General features: G+C 48.2%; 1 protein-coding gene and 1 long non-coding RNA gene across 7 annotated transcripts in view; both read right to left on the minus strand.

Annotated features, from left to right (window-relative positions):
• The window catches only part of NAV2 (neuron navigator 2), a 708,473-nt gene that overhangs the window by 304,843 nt on the left and 382,099 nt on the right, over window positions 1-21,531 (minus strand). The window lies entirely within an intron of this gene.
• LOC145716178 (uncharacterized) lies at window positions 9,624-14,189 on the minus strand. Its single transcript, XR_014138648.1, has 2 exons — window positions 11,900-14,189; window positions 9,624-11,700 (listed from the first exon to the last, which is right to left on the minus strand). It is a non-coding gene; the product is annotated as an uncharacterized LOC145716178 (long non-coding RNA).

A 21,531-nucleotide genomic window follows, 5' to 3' on the forward strand; every position in this document is an offset into this window, starting at 1 on the left:
CCAACCCTAATGTCCTTCCTTTTGCAAAGAGAGAAAGAAAGGAACAACTTAAGCACCAACCTGGTGGCGGACGCCGTGTGGACCGCCGCACAAGCCTAGTATCCTCACCCCTTGGAAGGCAGTACAAGATCGGGCCGTTGACTCAGGGCCTCCTAGACAGGCAGGTGCCTCCATATGCACGGCCTCTAGTCTACTCAACAATCCTGCTAAGCCAGAATCATTCCTACAGAGGAGGAATCTGAGGCTGAGAGAGGTCAGATAACTTGCCCAAGGTCACACAGCCAGTGCGAGGTTGGGATTCGCACCATGACGGGAGCAACATTTTGTAGTCCTTATACTGAGCCAGGTGTTGTTCTGAGACCTTTACGTATATTAACCCATTTAATCCTCACTCGGCACACAGAGAGGTACTGTGATTATCTCTATTTCACATATGAGAATAACTGAGGCCCAGACGGATTAAGCAAGGTACATGGTGAACATCTGGGCTGCAATGGAAACCAAGGCAGGCTGGCTCCAGAGGCCTTGCTTTAACCATTGTCCTAAGTGCCCTAACTACCTCTCAAACAAACAAACAAACAACAATAAGCCAAAACACCAAAAACCAGCCCTTGTTCTGTTCACTGCACTATCCTGCCCCTAAGAAATGAAACCTCGTGGGTGCTGAGGACACTTTTCTAATATGAGACAACTGTGTTGGAATCAAAAATGCACTGGGCTGGAAGTCAGGAGACTTTGGGTTGTGACCTTAAGCAAATCACTTTCCCTCTCTGGATTTCAGTTGGCCCAAGTATAAAAGGATTGGTTTGGACTAGAATTTTGCACTGAAAACTTACAGCTTTAACAGTATATGGCTCTCTGAAATGGGCCTTCCCCCTTCCTGAGGAAGACCATGAGGTCCATGGAAACGTGGGCTGAGGTTGCTGACAGGCCCTTCCCAGAGCAGCCAAAGCACGTCTAATGGAAGGAGCCGGCATGCGGCTGGGTGTATGAGGGCCGGCCCACAAGTGAGCATCTGAGCCTGGGAGATCCTGGGCAATTTACCAGGCCCTTGGTTTTTCCCCTTTGGCAAAGCCAGGGAAATAACTTGCCTTAGTGGGTTGCTTTGAGGTCATAAAAATGGTCATAAAGCATTTTCCCAGATTTGAAGTCCGGGTTTGCAAAATGCTCTTGAACTCAACCATGGGAAGAGTAATCAGAGAAGAAGTCGGGACTTTGCAGGATTCCCAGAAAGCAGTCTGAGAATGTGAAGAATCTTCATTACTTCTCCATGCTTCTTACAGCGAGGGTCTGGTCCAGAGAGAAGAAAAAAGGCCCTAATACTGATTCAAAGCAACTGAGAAGATATTCAAAATAGTACCATGCTGTTTAGTATACTTATGTGCTATCCTGTGTTCCAAAGTCTGCACCTCTCCCGTTGGACAGTAAATTCTCAGGGGATATGAAATTTGTCTGCCTCTAATCAAGACCTGATGAGTTCCTGATTCATTTCCAAGGTGTGATGAGTACGCCTCCCAGTACATCACCTCGCCTAAATCTCTTCTCTTTCTTCAGTGCCTTGATTCAAGTCAAGTCAACAAAGATGCATTGAACATGTAGTATGGGCCAGGCAGTATGCCATTTGTATGTTCTGGCTACAATAAAGTCTGAAAATAGCATCAATATCTTAGACCTGGAGCTAGGTGTGAGCATGGGGGGATCAAGCCTTCCCTATAAAGGTCGGAGAAGGTCAAAGAATGATCTTGGGGTTTCAACTACTTGCTTAAAGTCTGTTTATGTTAATCATTATGCATTCACGTGATATTTATTTACATAAATTGTTACTACACAAGAATGAGTGATTTACTTATTCAATGATTATTTCTTCAGCCGCTACTTTTTTTTTTTTTTTTAAAGATTTTACTTATTTGAGAGAGAGAGAGAGAGCATGAGCAGGGGAGGAGCAGAAGGAGAGGGAGAAGCCAACTCCCCATTGAGCAGGCAGCCTGATGCAGCGCTAGATCCGGGGGCTCTGGAACTATGACCTCAGAGGAAGGCAGATGCCCAACAATCCTGCCTCAACTGAATGAACCCCCCAGGCGCCCCTTGACAGCTACTCCTTATTAGGCATTTGCTGACAGTCCTGAGAGGTTCAAAGAAGAAAACTGGCATATTCCTTATCTTATCGGAAGTCTAATTCCAGAGATGTGCTATTACCAATTTTAAACTAGATTAATGGCATCTCTCTTCCTTAATTTATTTATTTAGTCCACACATATTAGGTACGTATCTTGTGCCTGGTAGTGGAGACACATTTAAAAACAGTCAAGCATGATTCTTGCCTTCACGGAGGCCAGCAATCTGATGAAGGAGACAGCTGATTACTGTGAGAGGCGTTTGAAGAAGAAAACATAGGGACTGAGATTTTGGAAGGATACCTACACGAGATAGATGGATGGGTCAGGGAAAGCCTCTATGAAGGAGCTCCACTAGGTTGAGTACCAATGGATAGGAAAGAGCCAGTCATGTGAAAAGTGGGAAGAGCACTTGAGTCAAGTGAATGGCACAGGTGTACTCCCCTAGGAAAGACTTAGTAAGTTCAAGGCAAGACGGTGCAGCCGGAGGCCAGTGAGAAACCAAAGAGGATACAGAAGAGAGAGGAGGTGTGTGGGAAAAGGATGAATCGAGGATTCTAGCGAAGAATTATGCTCTGTCTTGAGCAGCTGCTAAACGGCAGGGCCCTTTGCTGCCATGGTTCTCAACCAGCAGTCATTTTGGAAATTCACAGAGACACTTTTGATTGTCACCACTAGAGGTTGCTACTAAATATTCTATAATGGGTAGAAGCCATGGATGCTGCTCAACATCCCACAATCCCCGAGACCCCAATGACAAATAATTATTGGGCCCCAAATGGCCATAGTGCTGAGGCTGAGAAAGCCTGGCTTACAGAAGTGCAAAGAGCGAGGTGGGGAGACGGTCTAAGGGGTTACTTAGCACCACATCTGGGACATATTAAATTTGAAATATTCATGTTAAATTGTCCTTGGAACCACACTGCTCAGAATGGAGAAAGTAAAAAAGCGAGACCGGTATCCTGGTTCCTTTGAGGAGAAGAGAGTGAGTCTTCTCTCTCTCTGAGCTAAGAAAACCAGGTGGTCTTACTCATAATCCTCTCTCCTGCTAACTTGTGAAAGAAATTTCATAAAATCAAGAAAATGTGAGCCTTTACACTTGCCATTCGCCCAACTGCAACCCTTCCTTTCTCCTGCTCCAAATTCTGCTCATTCTCCAAGCCCAGCACCAAGTTCTAGATTTGTAAGGCTTCCCTAAGGACACCCATCCTGGCTGTGTCCGGAGTCTGAGAAGTCCCAATTTTTCAGTCCTTGCTATGTGCCAGCCCCTCTCTAGGTATACCATCATGTTATCACGTACATAGCTCTAAGATTTCTGACATCCTTGGCAGGAAAAGATTCCACCAACCTTCCAGATACAGAAACTGAAGCTCAGACAAGTTAAGTAATGACTTGCACCAAGTTCTTTTGGTTTCCAGAATCAATGCACTATACAGGCTGCCTCCCTCTGATCTCCTGCAGCACTTAAGCTACACCCTTTGGAAGATCCCTAGGTCCTGCTTCAGACCATAGCATGCACTGTTTCCCTGTGCATGCGGGTAGCTGGCACACAGTTCTTGCTCAGTAAGTTGTAGAAGTGTGTTCCCCCTGTGTTAGTCTGGCCTCCGCAGCTGGTCTGTTAAGAGCTTGATGGCAGGGAGCATGTTGAGGAAATTCTCCCCTTTTCTCTCTTTCCCAAGATCCCATTTGATTCCCTGAAGAAGGAAGCACCATCAGCATTTCTGGCTTCTCTCTCCACCCCCACAGGAGATGCAGTGTCTAATCTGACCTTGCAGAGATCAGTACTCTTAAGGGGCCCCAACTTCCTGGGGGGTTCAAAGGCAGGAATTAGGCTCCCTGCAGTCTCCTTTACTTGTGGGGTGCAGGCATCTCTGGTACCCTTTTCCTCTCTGTTTAGCCTCTCCACCTGGGAGTCCAGGGGGCAGGTTATACCAGTTTGACCATGTGATCCACTCATGGGAGAGAAGGCAGGAAGCCTTCCTTTGGACTCAGGCCTAAGTCATGTTCTTTCGAATTTATCAGAAGTCCTGGAGTTGGGGAATTACAAGGTGCTTACCAAAAAGGTGCTTCAGCGGGTGAATAAAGGGAACTTGTCTCTGTCCCGAGGAAGGAGAAGGGATGAGGGCACAGTCTGGATTTATGTTGCATTCCCATCCCCCTGCATAGCTTGGACCACAGTTTAGATAAGCATTCAATAAAACCTGAAAGATGATAGAAATAACCTCCAGCATGGTCCTGCCAAACCAACCCGTCATGTCTCATTCCCCTGTCTTTCCAACCTGCTCCCCCCGTGTCTCTGACTCCTCTCAGTGACAAGTGCTGTAGTCCAAATTTCCAGGCTAGAAGTCTCCGGAATCTTTCAACTCCCCTTTTTGTTTGTGGGCCCCTGACAATCAGTTGGCCAGCCCTGTCAATCCCGCCTCCACAAGAGCACTCCTGCCCAAAGAATGCCTTTTCCATGCCAACACCTTAGCTTTGACTTAGTCTAGAGAAGCCCACCAAAGCATAAACCGTGGGATGAAAAGCTATGGCATCTCCATCATCTTTGCATTCCCTAGAACTGAACACAGCACCTGGGACACACCAAATGTTGACAAGCTGGAGCAACTGGAAAACCACCATTCCAACAGTCAGGCCAGGAAATTCAAAGGACAGGTGGAGTGGGCTGCAGTGTTTCTTCTTCCTAATGCAACATTAACTATCAGAATCAATCAGAAGCCACACTCCTCTGCTGCCCGAGCACAGCTATACCTCACATCTAGAACAGGGTGAGTTAACTCCACCTTCAGTCAGTAACTACCAGTCTGGGACACACAGTAAAAGCCCCAGATAGCTGCGCCACATGATAGCTTGACTTCTGATATAAAGGGCCTGGTTATTTAGTCCAGACTTCAGTCCAGAACCTCAGTTTCTGATGACAGTAAGTAAAGATCTCGTGTTGTGTGTCTGTGTGTGTCTGTATGTGTGCATGCATGAAGGAGGTTGGAGGGGAAGGAAGGGGAGACAGGGAAATGACTACCCCTCCTCCTTGGAAGATGCAAGGTGGATCTCCACATCCCCAGGCCCAATCGACCTGGGGAGCCACCCAGGAGCCACCACAGTGGGAAGCTCTGTGCCACTGTCTTACACATCCCACATAGCTACAAACCCGGAAACACTCTAGCGTTGGATCTGGGTTGGACCTCTACTGCCAGGGAGCCAGACTGCACCCTGGACTGACACCCAGGAACCCCTGCAAGCTACTGCTCAGACTCACTCGAGGTATTTCATTAAACCGTCCAGTGAACAACCCAGCATTTTAGGTGATTCAACTTCGTATTATGTTGAAAAATCAGAATGGGGATGTTAGAATTGACCCATTAACTGAACACATAGTGTGCGCCCGGTGCTGTTAGGGTGGGGAATGCAAAGATGATGGAGCATCGATTGCTGTCTGCCCCGACCCCCAACCACTCTCTCACCTGCCTACCAGGGCTTATGCTTTAACAGGTGCCTGCAGAGAGTCAAGGTAATCTGAAAGCAAGAGGGTGGCATGGGAAATGGGATTCTTTATCCACGATGGCTACCATAAAGTCATAATCAATAGGGTTTAGCTCCTGAAATCTCTTGGAACTGCACCGTATATGGCCTGGAAACTCCAACTGTCTCCTTGAAGAAGCCTATTTCAGTCATACATCAATCTCCATTTTCTTAGAGGAAACTTCCAGGAATTAAGTAAAAGGATAATGCACCAGACTCCGAATTCCTAGCATTATCTAATGATATTCATGCTCTTTTTCTTTTTTGACCAGCTTGCTGTCCAAGAATGTCCATAAATAGAACTTTTCTCCTCCTTACCTGGTGTGAGGTAGGAAGGCAGCCATCCTTTACTGAGTGAAAAGCATCTCGGAGAGGAAGAAGAGAAGAGAGTATATAGCATGTATTCAGGAAATGCAATGGAGGAACAACCTAGAGGTCCCCAAATTGTCCTGGGTCAGAAATTGATTTATTCAAAAGGGGACCCCCTTAAACCACGATATGGCTCAATGTGCAATAGGGCCTAAACAGGGAGGCAGTAAGACAACTCCTAAGGACTGAAAACTACCGTGTCTACAGCTCCCCACTCCTCCCCAAACGGCAGCCTGACGTTACTTTGCGGAGAGAACATTTACTCCCGCAGTTAGCACTTAAAAAAAAAAAAAAAAAAGCCAACTTACGCAATAAACTCAGTTCATTTCATTTCAAAACATGAACTCACTGCTATCTCAGGAAATATCACCTTAGTCTTTAGATTAAATGTTAGCCCAAGTCTAGGAGGCATTCAACAGTGAGAAAGTAAGTACTTTAGCTGGCTTCTCCAGGCTCAAGTTTCACCGAAACAAGTTTCATACAAAGACTAGCCAAGTACCGGGGTAATGGGATTTGGCAGGATTATGTCATCTGTGGCCCATTTCCAAAGAAACATGGCTTTTCCAGGTGGAATTCTAAGTGCTCCCTTCTTGTTCTGTATAATCTCTGTTATCCCAGTTTGCAGGGTGGATAACGGCAGATGCATTAAAACCAGTTACAGGCCAGGAGACCTTGGGCAGGTCATTTCATTTCTTTGGGTCCCTGCTTCCCCCATTGTGAAATGGATTGTTGGGGGCCACTGGTCATGGGCCTCCTCCTGATCTAACTTTCCAAGATTGTTAGTCCTGGACTTGACTATCTAACTCTTTCTGTGGCTGCCCGGCACGAAGACCCCCATCTGAGCTTTGAGTCCAACATTCAAACACCATGAGTCTTACTTTCTATGAGTATGGATGGAAGCAGCTATTTGGCAGATCAAGTCAGCTCACCTCCCAAGTGCACTGCGTAGCTAAATTTCCAACCTTCCAATTTCTAACATTAATGCATCCACCTTGCATATCCCTAACCCCTTCCCAGGCACAGTGAAAGGTACGAAAAAGAACAGTTTTTGCCCTTGGTGATAGTGATGATGATGGTAATGAGTTTTTATTGACAGCTTGTGAGGTGTCAGGTCCTACACTGAATGCTTTACTTGCTCACCTCATTTCTTTCTCACAAAAACCCTATTACATATGCATAACAGATGAGGGAACTGACACATAAAGAGATTAAACGACTCACCCAAGATTTCACAGCTAGAAGGTAGCAGAACCCCGGATGTGAATCTAGGCCTGTCTGACACCATACTATCTTTTTAGCCAAGCTCTATATTTGGAATAAGCACGTTTAAAAGCATCTCACTGCCCAGGACAGGCCTGGTTTATGCCTATATCCCACTGCAATTATTGATAGCACCCCCTTTCACTCTCAGAAGTATCCTGGCTTGGATAATAAAGGATACAGGCACATACTTACAATGCCTCCCTGAGGAGTGATAGTAATGATTATAGTCATGTCACATTTGCAGGGAAGCCTTCCTCAACCACCCTATATTAAATAGTGACCTCTCCCAGACTCCCTATCCTTCTTACCCTGCTGTATTTTTCTCCATAGCACCGAGCACCATAGAAAAGGAATATGTATTTTATCATCTGATTCCTTCACTAAAATACAGGTATCCCCTACTTCTAGAAGGTTCCTGTTATGCTACTTTATTTTTATGAAACACCTACATTAGTACCTGTTTTCACTAACCAAGAAAATATCTGAAGAGGATTTTCACTTTCACGAAAAAAGGCAAAAAGGGAAACTAGCACTCTGCATTTGTTTTTGGGTTTTGTTTGTTTGTTTGTTTGTTTTTTGGACAGCCACATGCAGAAGAATGAAACTGGACCATTTCCTTCTGCATTTGTTTTGCAGGGAGCCCTCAGAGAGGCAGTGCCTATCCCTAGCGGCAAGTGGCGCCGCCAAGCTCCGTACCTGGGAACTACACTCAGCATCTCAGCATCAAGCCCCATAGCTTTGAACTGTGTCTGGGAGCATCTGTGCTCTATCTCGATTTATTTTGTGTGTCTACTAGCAAGATGTGTCCTAAGGTATCAGAAAAGCCTAAGAGAGGTCGTCTTTTGGGTCAGGGAACACTCAAAAAAAAAATTCCATACAAATTAATGACAGCTGCTTCTTCACTTTACATCATTTTGCCGTAAGAAAGGTTTCATTGGAACACCCTACTTGCAGATAGAGCAGGGAGCCTGTATAAATTCCATGCAAGCAAAAATTTCTTTTTGTTTAGAAGCAGCTCCCCCAGGATGTAGTAAACGTTTCATCGTTAATTACATCAATACTTGTTGAATGAATGAATGTATCATCATCATCATAACAAAAGCTAACATTTATTGAGCACTTGCTATACGCTGCGTGCCGCTCAAAACACATATATTTTATCAAACAACCCCAAGAAGCCCCAGTTTGGAACAGTTATCACGACCATGAAGAAACAGCCTCAGAGAGAGGAGTTAGTACTTGCTAAAGGGCACACTGAGGTCGGTAGTTGAGCTAGGAGGGGCCGGAGTATGTATACTCCTAACCTCTACTCTGGCAACACACACAAGCAGCTCCGGATTTAGGGCAGTGTGGGACCCAAGGCGGGCTAGTACTACTGCCTGTCAGATGCCGGGAGGTGGTGTGGTCAGGCAGGCTTCACAGAAGAAGGGGGACTGGCTTTGAGCTTTGGAAGATAGGACAGTACCTGGACAGAGGGAAGAAGCGTTTAGTCCCAGGGAGCAGTGAAAGCAGAAAATCACAGGGCTGACCATGCTGATTGGAATGAACAACTTCTATCTGGAGGCGCTGCACAGTAAGATTTAAAACACTGCTGGCACCTAGAGGGCCTTGTATGCCATGGAGGAGTCAGACTTCATTCACTAGTGAGCAGGATTCCACAAAAGGTTTCTGACCAGGAATGACTTAGTCTGCAGTCCCAATTCCAGAAACTTCATAACAGTGCCAGAGAAGCTGATAGGAACTACAGCTGAGGACCAAGGCTCACCCCTGGACCCTCTGCAGACACGGCACACACCAGAGCTGATAAAATCCCTGTTCGAAGCACCTGCCTTCCTACAGATTTGTTTGTGCTTAGGGTCCTACCATGTTCCCTGTGAGCACGCAGGCCTCTCACTATGACAAAGACCACGTCTAATGCAGGTGCTTACTTCTGTCCCACACCACAGCGTCATGACCATGTGTGGTTAGGATCTTTGGTGGCGAGGACAATCCTTTCCTACCTCCCAGTCTTCCTAAATATTTCCATGACACTTTCTTGTTTCCCTGTTTAAACAATCTCTGCCAACTCATTCTAACCCCTCATCTCGTTTCATGGCCTCTCAGCCTCCCTGGGTACATCTCCTATGACATCACATCTGCAACGTCTGCGTCAAAAAGAACAAGCCCTGCGAAGAGCCCGTGTGTCACCAGCCAGGAGCATGATGCAGTCTGGTCCACGCGTCCTGGACAAGCTGACAACCCGAGAGACCTAAAGAAAAGCTTAGCCACACACACCTTCTGGGTGGTTGGCAACATATGACAGAAGCCAGGCACAAAACCAAAAAAAGGAAAAAAAAAAAAAATATATATATATATATATTTGCCGAGTCCACACAAGTAATGCAAGAATGCTGCATCACCAGAGGGACGAATTATAAATCTCTATGTCTCTATTAACATAAAAATGAAGGAAACCCTGTTACCTCAAAATGTCATCTAAAGGAAGCCACTTACTACTTTCAGGATTTTTCTTTCTTCCCTTCCCTATATTGAATTCTTTATTTTCCCAGTAATTAACCAGAGTCAAACCTTCCTTACATGCTTTGGTTTCAATTCTGAAAAGTGTATCAAGGCTATGATGGCTCATTACCCACAGCAGAAATGCATATGGAAACATTCCTATGTATTTCAACCTGGTTTCTCCAGGAAAGGATGGAGTTTCTTCCCTTGAGATGTTTGTAATTAACAGAAAATGGACATGATTTCAGTACCTGGGAGATTGGTAAAATCTATGCCGGTCATAATTAATGGAAAGCAGGAAAAAGTCTAGAAGTCCCTGAGAGTGGAAATGACTGATATTTTTCAGCAGAAGAGGGGAGTACCTCCAGATGAGTGGTAAACGAACTTTCTTCAGAAAAAAAAAACCTAGAAGTTGTTAAGAGGAGAATCAGTTTATGCAGAGAAAGATGAGGAAAAGCTGTAGGACCACAGTATGGTAAACACAGAACCGGGGAGCTCAGGACCTGCAGAGTCCATAGATAGGATCCTTGCCTTGGGGAGGGAGCAATGTAACTGCAGAAAGCCAGCCAGGGCCCTTTAACCCACTGACCTCTTTTAATCTGCTTGTTAGCCTGGCTTCAGATGGGCCCAGGGGGTCTTTGACCAACCTCTGGGGGGGAAAGGTCAAAGGTCAGAGGCACATTCCCTGATCATCATTATTCTCAATTATTCTTCATTCTGAGCCACTTTCTTCTTCATTTGAGGAAGGGCCCCATTAAGTGTTTTCCAGGACACTGAAGGGCAATGACCCAACCCAGGCCTGCTCACTGTGTTCCCTTTCCTTTCCTCCTCAATCACAGCATCTCCCTGAGCAAAGGGGGTGCTCAGGGGGTAGCAACTCACAGAGAGAAAGACCCAGCCCTGTACAGTACAGAGATACTCATATATCATATACTGAGCTCAGCAGAAGACCCTGCCGCTCTCCAGGATGTACCCAGGCTATTAAAATAGAGGAGTTCAAAGCACAGCCTTTGCCATCAGACAAAGCAGAGCTTCTACCAGTTTCTATTCCTGGAAACTTAGGAAAGTCACTTAACTCTCTGAGCCTTAACGTCCTCATCTGAATAATGGGGCTAATAATTGTTTCTACTTCACCGGTTTATGGAGAGGATGAAGTGGAATAAGTGCAAAGTAAAGGCTCAGCATATGTTAGCTAGTAATAGGATTATTTTTAGCAGTACTATTTTTTATCTTTCCTTGATAAATATAATGTATGGTCATTGGCAAAATCTAGAATATAAAGAAATATAACCCCGCCCCCCCAAAAAAATCCCTGGTAATCTCCCCCCAGAGCTCAGTACTGTTAACACTGGGAATATTTCTGTTGTGTCTTTTCTTCATGCATGGAGACATGCAACACTACTGGGTCATCTTTTAATCCTAAGAGTGACCATGCGCTGCCTGTCAACTACACTTCCTTCCAGTTCTCACAGTAAGAGGCTATGTACCTGGCCTCAGTCACATGATAGCAATTCCTGCGCAGAGCTAGGACTGCAGTCTCTCTGGCTGGGACACTTAGCTCTGTGCCCTGGGACAGGTAAGGCTGCAGGGGTTGCTGCTCTCAGGCCCTTTTCCCTCCCCATTCTTTGGCTCTGCTGCTTCTCAGATGATAAGCTGCTCCGGAAGGGGCCATATTGCCTCTCCTTGCCCTGCCTGAGCTGGAAGAATCTAAAAGAAGGGAACCAAGGGCTGATAAGGATGTCAGAACCACCCATGTCAGGCTCTGGGGGTGTGCCCCAAGCTTACCCTTCCCAGTGGGTGTTTTAGGCCTGAGCAATCAGCCCCTCTCATTTCCGTCAAAGGCCTGGTTGACCCTGTCGGGTCGGATTTGGACAGAAGTGGATTCGCTGACTACTGCCTTCTAGCCTAGGTGGGCAGGTGCATTTCTGACATTCCCCTGCAGAGATAACACACAAAGATTCAAGTTTTGCCTCTAATTACTCTTGGCCTTATTTTGATCCAATTAGCCTTAAAACCGAAGATAAAGTAAAAACCTTTGGTTCCATTATTCAATCAGAACAGTGAATTTTCAAGCTGTGGATTAACTGACTTCATGTTTACTGAACTGCATCAGTGATAAAAGTTTCGACACTCACCTCTGGCCCCACGCTGCATTCTGGGATAGTTATTCACACACAATTGACTTCCAAGATGTTCCCAGAGAGCTCATTCCTACTGAGAGCCACTCATGATTCAAAGGTAAGAAAGTTTATCTTCCCCAAGCTCATTAGAGGACCAAACCATTCACCCAACAGCACAATGGAGAGAAAATAAGAATAAGAATAAACAACAGCTGTTCCCAGTACAGACACGCCTGTTTCAGATTCTGCCGGATCCTGTTTCTGTAGTCTCATTTCATCTTTTCACAACCTGGGAAAGAGGAAAACCGATTCGAAGACTGGTAAGTGACCAGGCTGGAATTCGAACCAAGGATCATCGCAGAGCAAAGCCTTTCCCGAGGAGCACAGCCTCCCACCACCACCGGGCTCTGTGCACAGTAAGTACCCAATAATCGATAACCGGTAAATCGCCCAGTCAGTCGGTGACCAAACAAAAGGCAAACTAATGATGTATCGACGAATGGTGTGGCCATGCTTTCCGGAATTCTGCAGAAGAGCTGAGGCCCATGCATGAGGACAGCCGAGGCTACGTGAGTGTGGAGATGCAATCAAGCACCTTTCCTGCCTGGGGCCTGGGGGCAGTGGGGTGCACAAGCACAGTAGCTGCTGCCTCCCCAGTGCTTCCTGGTCCTTGGAGTTCCTCTGGCCCCTCCCCCACCCAATAGGGGAGTACTCTGCTGGACCACAACTACCCTTGGGTGGTCCTCCCAGTTAATTTGAAAAGTGAGACCCAGGTCTAAAGACTCAGACAGACCCAATAAAGGCTGACCTTTGACCCACACTGGGGAAAGCTCCCTCCGTAGGGTAAAAAGGCAGCCACATTGAAGCAATGAGGACATCCCAGCCCTTACCACAGCCACCTGCCACCAAGCTCTGTCCCCTGGGATGCTCCGCATTTTCCTTGTCTGCCAAGTCATTCTTTTTCTTTTCTTTTTTTTCCTTAGAAGCATCTAGGTCTGGCAACCCGACGCTAGCTAGTCCACACCAGGACCCACCTTTCCCCGTGCTACATTCTAGAATGGCATCTCAGGTGTAGCCTGGAGAGAAAAGGTGTGAAACTCTGGGCTCTCCCACAACAGTCTGGTTGGAGAAAGATTCCAGGAAAGGATTAGGCAAATGCAGTCCTGACATAGTACAGCAAAGGTGCATAACGTCTGCTAATGTTACAGCACATTAAAAGAAGCTGTAAAATAGTAGCTTTCAGTTAGACAGGCCAAACATAACACAAGAAGTATGAAAAGCAAGGTGCCATTTTTCGAACAAATAAGTTCATTATATGAAGAATCAGCTGAGGTTGTTTTTGCATCTTGTTATCCAATGCAGTGCCTGTGACTTTTTGGGGAGCATCTTTAAAGAGCACAGTCAGTATGAATTCCAGCTTATTAATGATACCTATTCCTTACTGAGCTCTTATTATGTGCCAGGAAAATTTCAAATATGGTTTCTTATCCTCACACCAGCAATACAAGGTGAGAACTTGCCCCATTTTACTCAGAAGGACGCTGACATCCACGAGGGTAGCTAACTTGGCCAGAGCGCTGGCTGACTTCAGTGCAGAATTAGGGTCCCCTTGAAACCATCAGATAAAAAGCAAATCACAAAAGCAAAACCCAGAGAAGAGCCTTCTGATTACATTTTCTCCTTGGGCTGGAGTCAGGCTTCCTGGGGCAGAGTGGAAAAGGCTGCTCTCCTAAGCCCTCCCAGGAGTGACGGGCGGTTATTTTTGAAAACGGAGGAGGGAAAAAGTACCTGCAGCCTAGATGGTTCTTGCATGCTAGAAAGAAAACTAAGCCATTGTGAGAGGCGGGAGAACAGGACTCGATGCGTATTCAAGCTGGGCTCACGTTTTTCTTCTCCCCCAAACAAGCCAAACGGCAACAGAGATCAACACCCGCGGGCATCCCCAAGTATCCCAACACAATGGGGGCGGGGGTGCAGACCACGCTGACCCCGGACGGCGGTGAGGGCGGCCGTGAGGGCGCAGACGTACTCGCAGGACGCAATCCCCAGCATGTGCAACCCAGGAGATTGCCAAGAATTTGTAGGTGGAAAGGACTGGGAGAAATTGCGGCCCATTCCCACCCCCCTTCAATCGTTCACACACACATACACACATCGACTTTTCCTGGTTTAAAACGAGGAAACACCAAGTACGAAATGCATTTCAGGGGCTTTCCATCATGGGAAGACAACTCCCAAAGGGGACGGGGAACAGGGTGGGGGATAAAAACTGGAACAGTGCCCCCCCGGGAGTGAGGGGGTCTGCAGTCCACCTTACCAGCTTCATGGTGGTGTTATTTTGTTCCCAGCGCCACAGCATCACGCTCATCTTACTTCAGGGCGAGGAGGGAAGGGGGGTTGGAAAAAGGAGAAAAAGGGGGAGGGGGCCGAAGCACCTGCCCGCGCGCCCGGCAGGTCGGGCCGTCCCGTCCCGTCTTCGTCTCCGCCCCGGCCCCTCCGGGCATCCCCGGCGCCCGTGGCCGCCTCGCCCCCGCCCCGGCCGCTGCCGCGCGCACGGGGGATGGAGGGGGGGGGAGGAACCCTGCCCGGAGCCCGGCGCCCGCGCTGCCCGGCTCGCGTGCCTCCCCCGCTCGCTCCCCGCCGGCCTCCCCGCCTCCGCCAAATCAAACAACTCCCCCTGCGTCCGAGCGCCCGCGCCTCACAGCGCGGAGGCCGCTGGGGCCGCGACAGGGGTGGGGGCGGGAGTCGGGGCCGCGGGACTCCCCGCCCCCTCGCCGGCCCGCGGGCCGCTCCGCGAGGCCCCCGGCGCTCTGGTGGGCCTGTTAGCCCCCGCGGTGGGGGCTGCGGGGTTGGGGCAAGACAGTTAGAGGGGGAGGTACTTAACTCTTTCGGGGAGGGCGCGGGTAGGCGGGGCAGGCTTCGGCACAAATGGAGGGGTACGAGGCGGGGAGCGGGGGGCCCGCGGGGGGCGCAGTCTGTGGCTCGCGGGTCCTCAGCCCGGACACGGTCCGCACCTCTCTCACGCGTGCTCGGCTCCGTGTGCATTTGCTCTCGGCACCGAACTCACCCAAGTTGTCTGACAGTAGCCACCCCGGGATCATCCCCTCCCCACCAGCTGAAACTGTGACTGGGATGGATGCACCATCACCACCACGTCCAACCCACCGCGCGCGCGCGCGCGCACACGCGCGCACACACACACACGCATACACACACAGTCGCCCACACCCTGCCCCGGCCACCGCCGCTCCCCAGCAACATGTATTTCCTGCTACGTGAAGGACGGGGCTCGAGTGTTTTCAAACACACCTGGCCGCTGCCACAGAAAGGACATCCACGGCCCTCGGGGAGGAGGAGGGGGCAGGCGATGACAGGGGAGGCAGACGGGGGAAGAGGCTGTGTAGCCCTTGTTTCCTCTTCTGCCTGCCCCACCTGCCACAGGCTCTTTCTCTGGGCCTGCCCCTCTACCTTGTGTCTTCCTCTGAGATGGGGCGGGGCGGGGGGGGGCTAGGGAGCTCCTCACCTCCCAGTCCAAGCCTTGGCAGCGTCCCCGGCAACTTTCAGTACCCTGAAAAGGCTCAGGAATCAAGGTACGATGGCCCGGGCTACCCAGACCTCAGGGCTTATCAGATTCGGGAGGCGGTGACATTTTAGGATAAATACCTGTCTGTGCCCTGCTGACAGAGAGCTATGATGAGAATTCATGGAATTGTTTTATTACACATTCACCTCAGTAGTCAAAACTGTTCAAAGTGAGGGGAGGTGGTAACATGGGTCCTAACCTTTTAAAAGTGATCTTCCAAACATGCCAATTAGATCAAAATGTTGCTCTGCCTAAAGCTTTCAGGATTTGGTTTCCCTTCACAGATGAAAAATCCCAACTCTTTTTATGGCCTACAACTTCACCCCCCACTCTCTTCCTTTTGCCTACTGTGCTCCAGCCACCGCGGCGGTCTTTCTTTTTCTCAAACACATTGAAATCCTTCCCACCTCAGGACCTTGGCACCTGATAGTGCCTCTCCCTGGGTCACTGTTCCCCCTAGACCTGCCTATGCCTCATTTCTCATGTCACCTCCTCAAAGAGCCCTTTGACTTCTTATGTAGTGACCCTCTCCTTCCCATATTCTTCTGTTACTCTTGTCTTCCCTTTGTTCTGTTCACTGTGTGAACGTAGCTAACTTATATTCTTGTTTATTGTATGCCTTGTCCCACTGGGCTATAAATTCCATGAAAGCAGGGGCCTTGTCTGTTTTGTTCCCCCATGGTAACCCCAAGTGCCTGGAACAGTGTGTGGCACAGAGTGGGAGCTCAGTAGATGTTTCCCAAATGAAAGTGTGTTGACAATGTCCTAATTTCCTGCAGCTTCCTCTGCAACAGGACAGAGCCAGACCAGGAACGCACATCCCACATCCTGCCTGAGCCCTGACCGAGACTGAGTGACTGCAGAAGACCCTGTTATGTGCATTTCCATGCATATTTCTGGAGAGTGAAACATAAGCAGGGATATTTGCTGCTTAAAGGGAAGGGGTACCTCCTAGGGAAACACAGAAGGAGGGCAGCATATGTCATGTGAGAAAGCATATTCCATATTAAAGTATATTCTTGCATTTGGAAAACAAGACTTTTAAATAACTATTTTTTTCTCTGATAATAAAGCTGGACAAAATCTTATTGGCCAAGAGAGCAAAACACGAGTTATCTATCACAGCTGTGTTAAGCCAGGGGTCTTGGTGCTGAGTGGGAGGATGTGCAGTCCAGAAACCTCCTGGTTGTATGAAAATACTGTGAGACCGGGCATTTGTGCATTTTCTGGGGAAGCATCTATAAGTTTATCACATTCTCTATGATACCCCAAAACATGAAAAACTACATATCCTCAGAAAGTCACTGAATGAGCAATTAGTTCCCCATCAAAATCTCTGCTGGTCAAAGATGGAAAATACCACTCATGGTACAAGGCAGAAGCAGGGGGTGGGGGTAGAGAGGGTAACGAGTTTTCATTAAAAAGAATGAATCCTGTGGCTTTCAGATCTCACACGCTTCAGACCAGAGGTATGCTAACTCATGGAGCAAACATCCGTTGAACATCTACCCTATGCATGTACCCAGGGCTGTGCTGGATACTGAGAATCAGAGAGGCACATACACCCACCATTGCAGTGCAATGTGACAGGTGCTACAAAGGAGGGCCATATGGCGTACTTCTGGGCCATAAAGAAAAGAAAAACTATAACCAAGATTGGGAAGCATGGAATAACTTCAGAGAGGTGACACCGATCAGCATCTGGAAGGAAGAAGGCAGGTTCGACAAGAGGAGGAAAGCACCCCAGGAAGGTGGAACAGCACGTGCAAGGGTATAGAGAGGTGAAAACGCTTGGCAGGTATCGTGTGGTCAGAAGGAGGAGATCATGGGGCAGGAAATGGGGCTATTTGTAAGGCTGGAGCAGGTTAGGTCCCTGTAAAGGGGATCCTACCCTTCATCCTTATAAACCAGGGAATGATCTGACTGGCTCCCCATTTTAGGAGGACCTCTCTAGTAACAGCAAGAAGGCAAGTTTGAAAAGGTGGAGGCTGGAGGGAGGGAGACCAGTTAGAAGGCTGTTGAAATCATGCAGGGGATAGAGAATGAGGACCTGGATAAGGAGAGGTGTAGAGAAAAGGACACCGGCAATCCGTTGATGCAGTGGGTGGCTCCCAGGGGTCATGGCTTTGAGTTCACCCAAGCAGGTGTCAGGACCGTGCAGATTTTGAAACAGAAGCACCTCCTAAAGACCTCCTACATCTTGGAGAGCTATTCATCATGCCCCAAGCTGCCTCTCCCAGCACCTTTCTTCTCCTTCCTCCTATTTCTGTGATCTTCCACCAAGTCCTTTGATGGGAATTATGGGAAAGAGATCAGCCCATGCTGACCACATGGGACAAAGTGGTGGGAACAATGCTTGTGAAGGTCTGCCCTGAATGTGTGGTCTTCTTCCTCCTAACAGTGGGCCTCTTCTTTCAGCTCCTGGCTTTCTGACCCATTCCTTAGACCTGCCTGTTCAGTGCTGACCCTTGCAGACAGTGACCCCTAGCTTAGCCCAGCTCCCTGGTCATGACCTCTCTTGTACTCTCATGGTAGCCACAAGGTAGGGCCCTAGGTCCCAGTATTGTGCAACCCTTGGTGTCACTGACACCCCCTCCCCACCAGAGGCTGGATCCGCCCTTTGCTGACAGTGTCCTGCTCCAGACCTTCCCATCCCCAGCACCCAAGGGATGTGCCCCACATCCCTCAGCACTTGCTTCCTTCCGTGTCTGTCTTCCCTACTCTTAGACTTCTCTGAATTCTCAGCACCTCCCCAGGTAGGGGAGGCATGTGGTAAGTATCTTCTGAATGAAAGCTGGAGTGTCTCTCTTGTTCCTCAAGGCAGAAGGAAGAGGGCGAAGAGATTCAGACCAAAAAGCAGGGTTTGAGGCCTGGCAGCCGCATCCCCAAAACCTGTTCATTCACAGACCTGCTTTCCCTCACCTCTCAAATGGTGATCTGTAAAGTTCCTTTTCTCTCCTACATTCTGCAAGTCCAGGCCCTGTCTGATAAACTAATTTGTGTCCAGCTGTTAAAGGCTTAATGTGTTTCCCAGATAACGTATTCCAGCTTAACAGGGGTCTTCCACTCCCTCAGCCAAAGCAGTGACTAATGGGGAGAAGTTCAGACACTGCGGGGGCCAGCCCGGGGAACATCAGACAAAATGGGCTCTCTAGACTTCCCCGAACGTGGGCTGAAGCCTTTCCACCCACACAGGACAGGCGTCAGCTTTTACACGGCACGAGGATGACAAAGGAAAGACCAGGAGCAGTGTGCCACCCCAGAGGTAGGGAATAAGCTAATAGCTTAACATAGGGAGTTCATTATTTTTTCCCCCAAATAACTGGGCTTGAATAATAAAATAGCACAGAAGAGTTTAGCATCATCTGACAGAGGAAAATCCTAGCCCTATTAGCAGCTATTTATTAAGTATGGCACAGGGCACCTTTCAATTACTCATCACAGTAATGCTAAGAAAAGTGATTTCCCCCATTTTGCAGATAATGGCTCAGAGAGGGAGAGTGACTGGCTCTGTTAAATCAGCTCCGAAACTGCCAAACAGGAGCATCCCTGGAGTAGGCCTGCCTGCCCCCTTCCTCTGTTGTGTTCATGGTATTGTCATACTACACACAGGAAAGGAAGTCTCAGAAATGCCATCTCTGAGAGGATGAAGACCCTCTGCAAACAGACATTTTGGCAAGTGGCTTTAAGGCTTATTTGAAGTCTCCTTCCCTTTCTGGGAGGGCCTGGAAATCTTGGATATGGAGGAAGACAGATAAAAATAAAAGACTCTTGGAAGGTACACAGCTGGCAGGCTTTTCAGGAATTGAGAGTCAAATTTACATAAAGCACTAATCCTTCCTGAAGCAGAAAGCTGGGACCAGGAGGGTGAGCCCCCGAGAGGTGCCCTCTCCCCTCCACCAGCCTTGGAGGGGAGTGAGCCCCCTGCCAAAAGGTCACTGGGAACATTGGGGTCTGCGGGGGGTCCAAGGCGATTGGAGGGTTTGAAAGTAAGATGTATGGCTTTCAGGAGGGCAGACACAATGTCATACTGACAAGCCCACAAATGAATGAATACGCCCCTAGAAAGGGCTGGGCTGGGCTGGGCTAGGCTAGCAAAGGGTTTCTCTCCCTCCCCCACCCCTTTTCTTTTTTTGTGAAATAAAGAATTATGTAAAGGCATCTCGCCTTCAGTGTGTTCCCTGACCGCGGTTTAATTTGTTGCTTTCTGGCTACCCCCCACAATTCACTTTCTTCCTTCCAGTGTTGGGGGGTCAGGGTCTGAGTGGGGCAGTGTCTCCCATGGCCCCTGCCTGTGTCCCTGTGGGCTGCTCACTCACTCTGCCTTGCACACTTTTGCTCAGGCTGTTCCCTCAGCATGGAAGTGCTTTTCCTTCCATTCTCTGCCAAATGATATCATGTAGGTCAGGATCCAAAGCAAAATTAACTTAGTTGGTGAACTTGTCTTCGAACCCTTCCCTTTGAGAACGCCTTCTCCTCTCCTCTGGGGTCCCCAGCTCTTTGTTTCCGGCTTCTCGCCAGCCTTTGGAATCCTCCATCTCCTTCTGCAGTTAGGGGTGGGTACACTCACTGGCTGTTTTAAGTGTTAGTATTGATATGAGTATGATTACCAATGGATTATAAATTGCTTAGGAACAGGTACTCCGTCTTCTTCATCTCTATACACTCAGAACAGTGTTTGGCTTATTGTTGGTATTATCAAACGGAATGAATATATTCAGGTCAGGACTATAGGGGGCTTAAAGTTCATCCAGTCCCCCTGACCCTCATAATTGTCCAGGAAACTCTGGGTCCCCTCTATAGGACACCTTCCGCTACAGTGCGTGGAGTGCACTATAAAGAAACCCAACTGAGTTGGGAGGCTGGAAACAGGGCACGACAGCATCTTGGGCAGGCTCTCAGAAATCCATGGTGACCTGGCCAGACTAAAGATACACCTGCTTGCTGGGAATCTGGATACTGGACATTTCCTTTTAAATCCTACTAGAAGAAGAACTTTTGGAGAGTGAGGATTATGTCTTATTTTCCCCTATAGCCTCCCAAACACTGCCAAACATAGAAGGAGTTTAGGGCAAAAACTAAATTTCAGGAAGAATGAATGAATAATTAAAGACCAACTTTAAAGCTCTGGGGAAAGAAGCTTTTGGCTTATACAAAGCAGCCAAACTGGTCCCAAGCAGCCTAGGACACAGTTTGGAAGAGCAGGCATGCTTTTCCCTCAGACCCCAGGGTTGCCAGGTACCCCTGGTATTTATTTGCTCTATTCAACATCTCAGGCCCAGGGGCTCCTCCTCCAGCTCCCCGCCCCCCACTACTTCAATGAAGCAGATAAGGGTGGAAATTGTGCAATCTTTGGGTGACCTCTGACCCCCCCTTTGAAGGACCGGCCCTCACTCCTCCCTCTTCCTCCTACCCTCTGAGGGGTTGCATCTCCTGCTTGGACCCCAGTGAGGTGTCAGGGCGTGGGGACTGCAGACATTTGTGGAGGTAGCTTGAAGACCAGTTTAGGCCTATCCAGCCCACTCAATTGGGCTAGGGGTCATGTGAGGTGAAATAAAAACTGTTCAAAGCAAAAAATAAAAAAATGAAAAATGAAAAAAAGTTTTCAAAAATCCTGCCACAGAACTTAGGGCACAGAAATATGGATAGCTATTGTCAAAGCACTTAAGGATGTTAAATGGTTTCTAATTTTTGTTTTCTGTTCTGGTTTTGCGACCGAATGATTCAGAGACACGGTCTGGAATGGAGTCGTCCTCAAACTCTCGCTGGGTTGCGTTGGTTTGTTTTGTTTTCGGTGGTTGTGGTTTGGTCGGGGAGAGGGTGGTGTGGTTTTGTTTACTTTATTTTCCCTGTGGGATCAGCCCTTTCATTCTGGGCCAGTTCTGGTCACCGGGGATTAAGGTTAGCAATTTAAGAGGCAGCATCTTTCCCAAGGGGCTGCGGTCTACACTTCTGGGGCACTGTTGAAGAACTCAGCACCTCCCTAATAAACTTGTGCCGTAGGAAATTCCAGTGCTTTTCATGATTAAGAGATGAAAGGAACACACATGCCCTCGAAGTGGGT

Source organism: Leptonychotes weddellii, chromosome 11 (assembly GCF_054177405.1).
Source record: "Leptonychotes weddellii isolate Sample4059 chromosome 11, ASM5417740v2, whole genome shotgun sequence".
In the NCBI taxonomy this organism is placed as follows: Eukaryota; Metazoa; Chordata; class Mammalia; order Carnivora; family Phocidae; genus Leptonychotes; species Leptonychotes weddellii.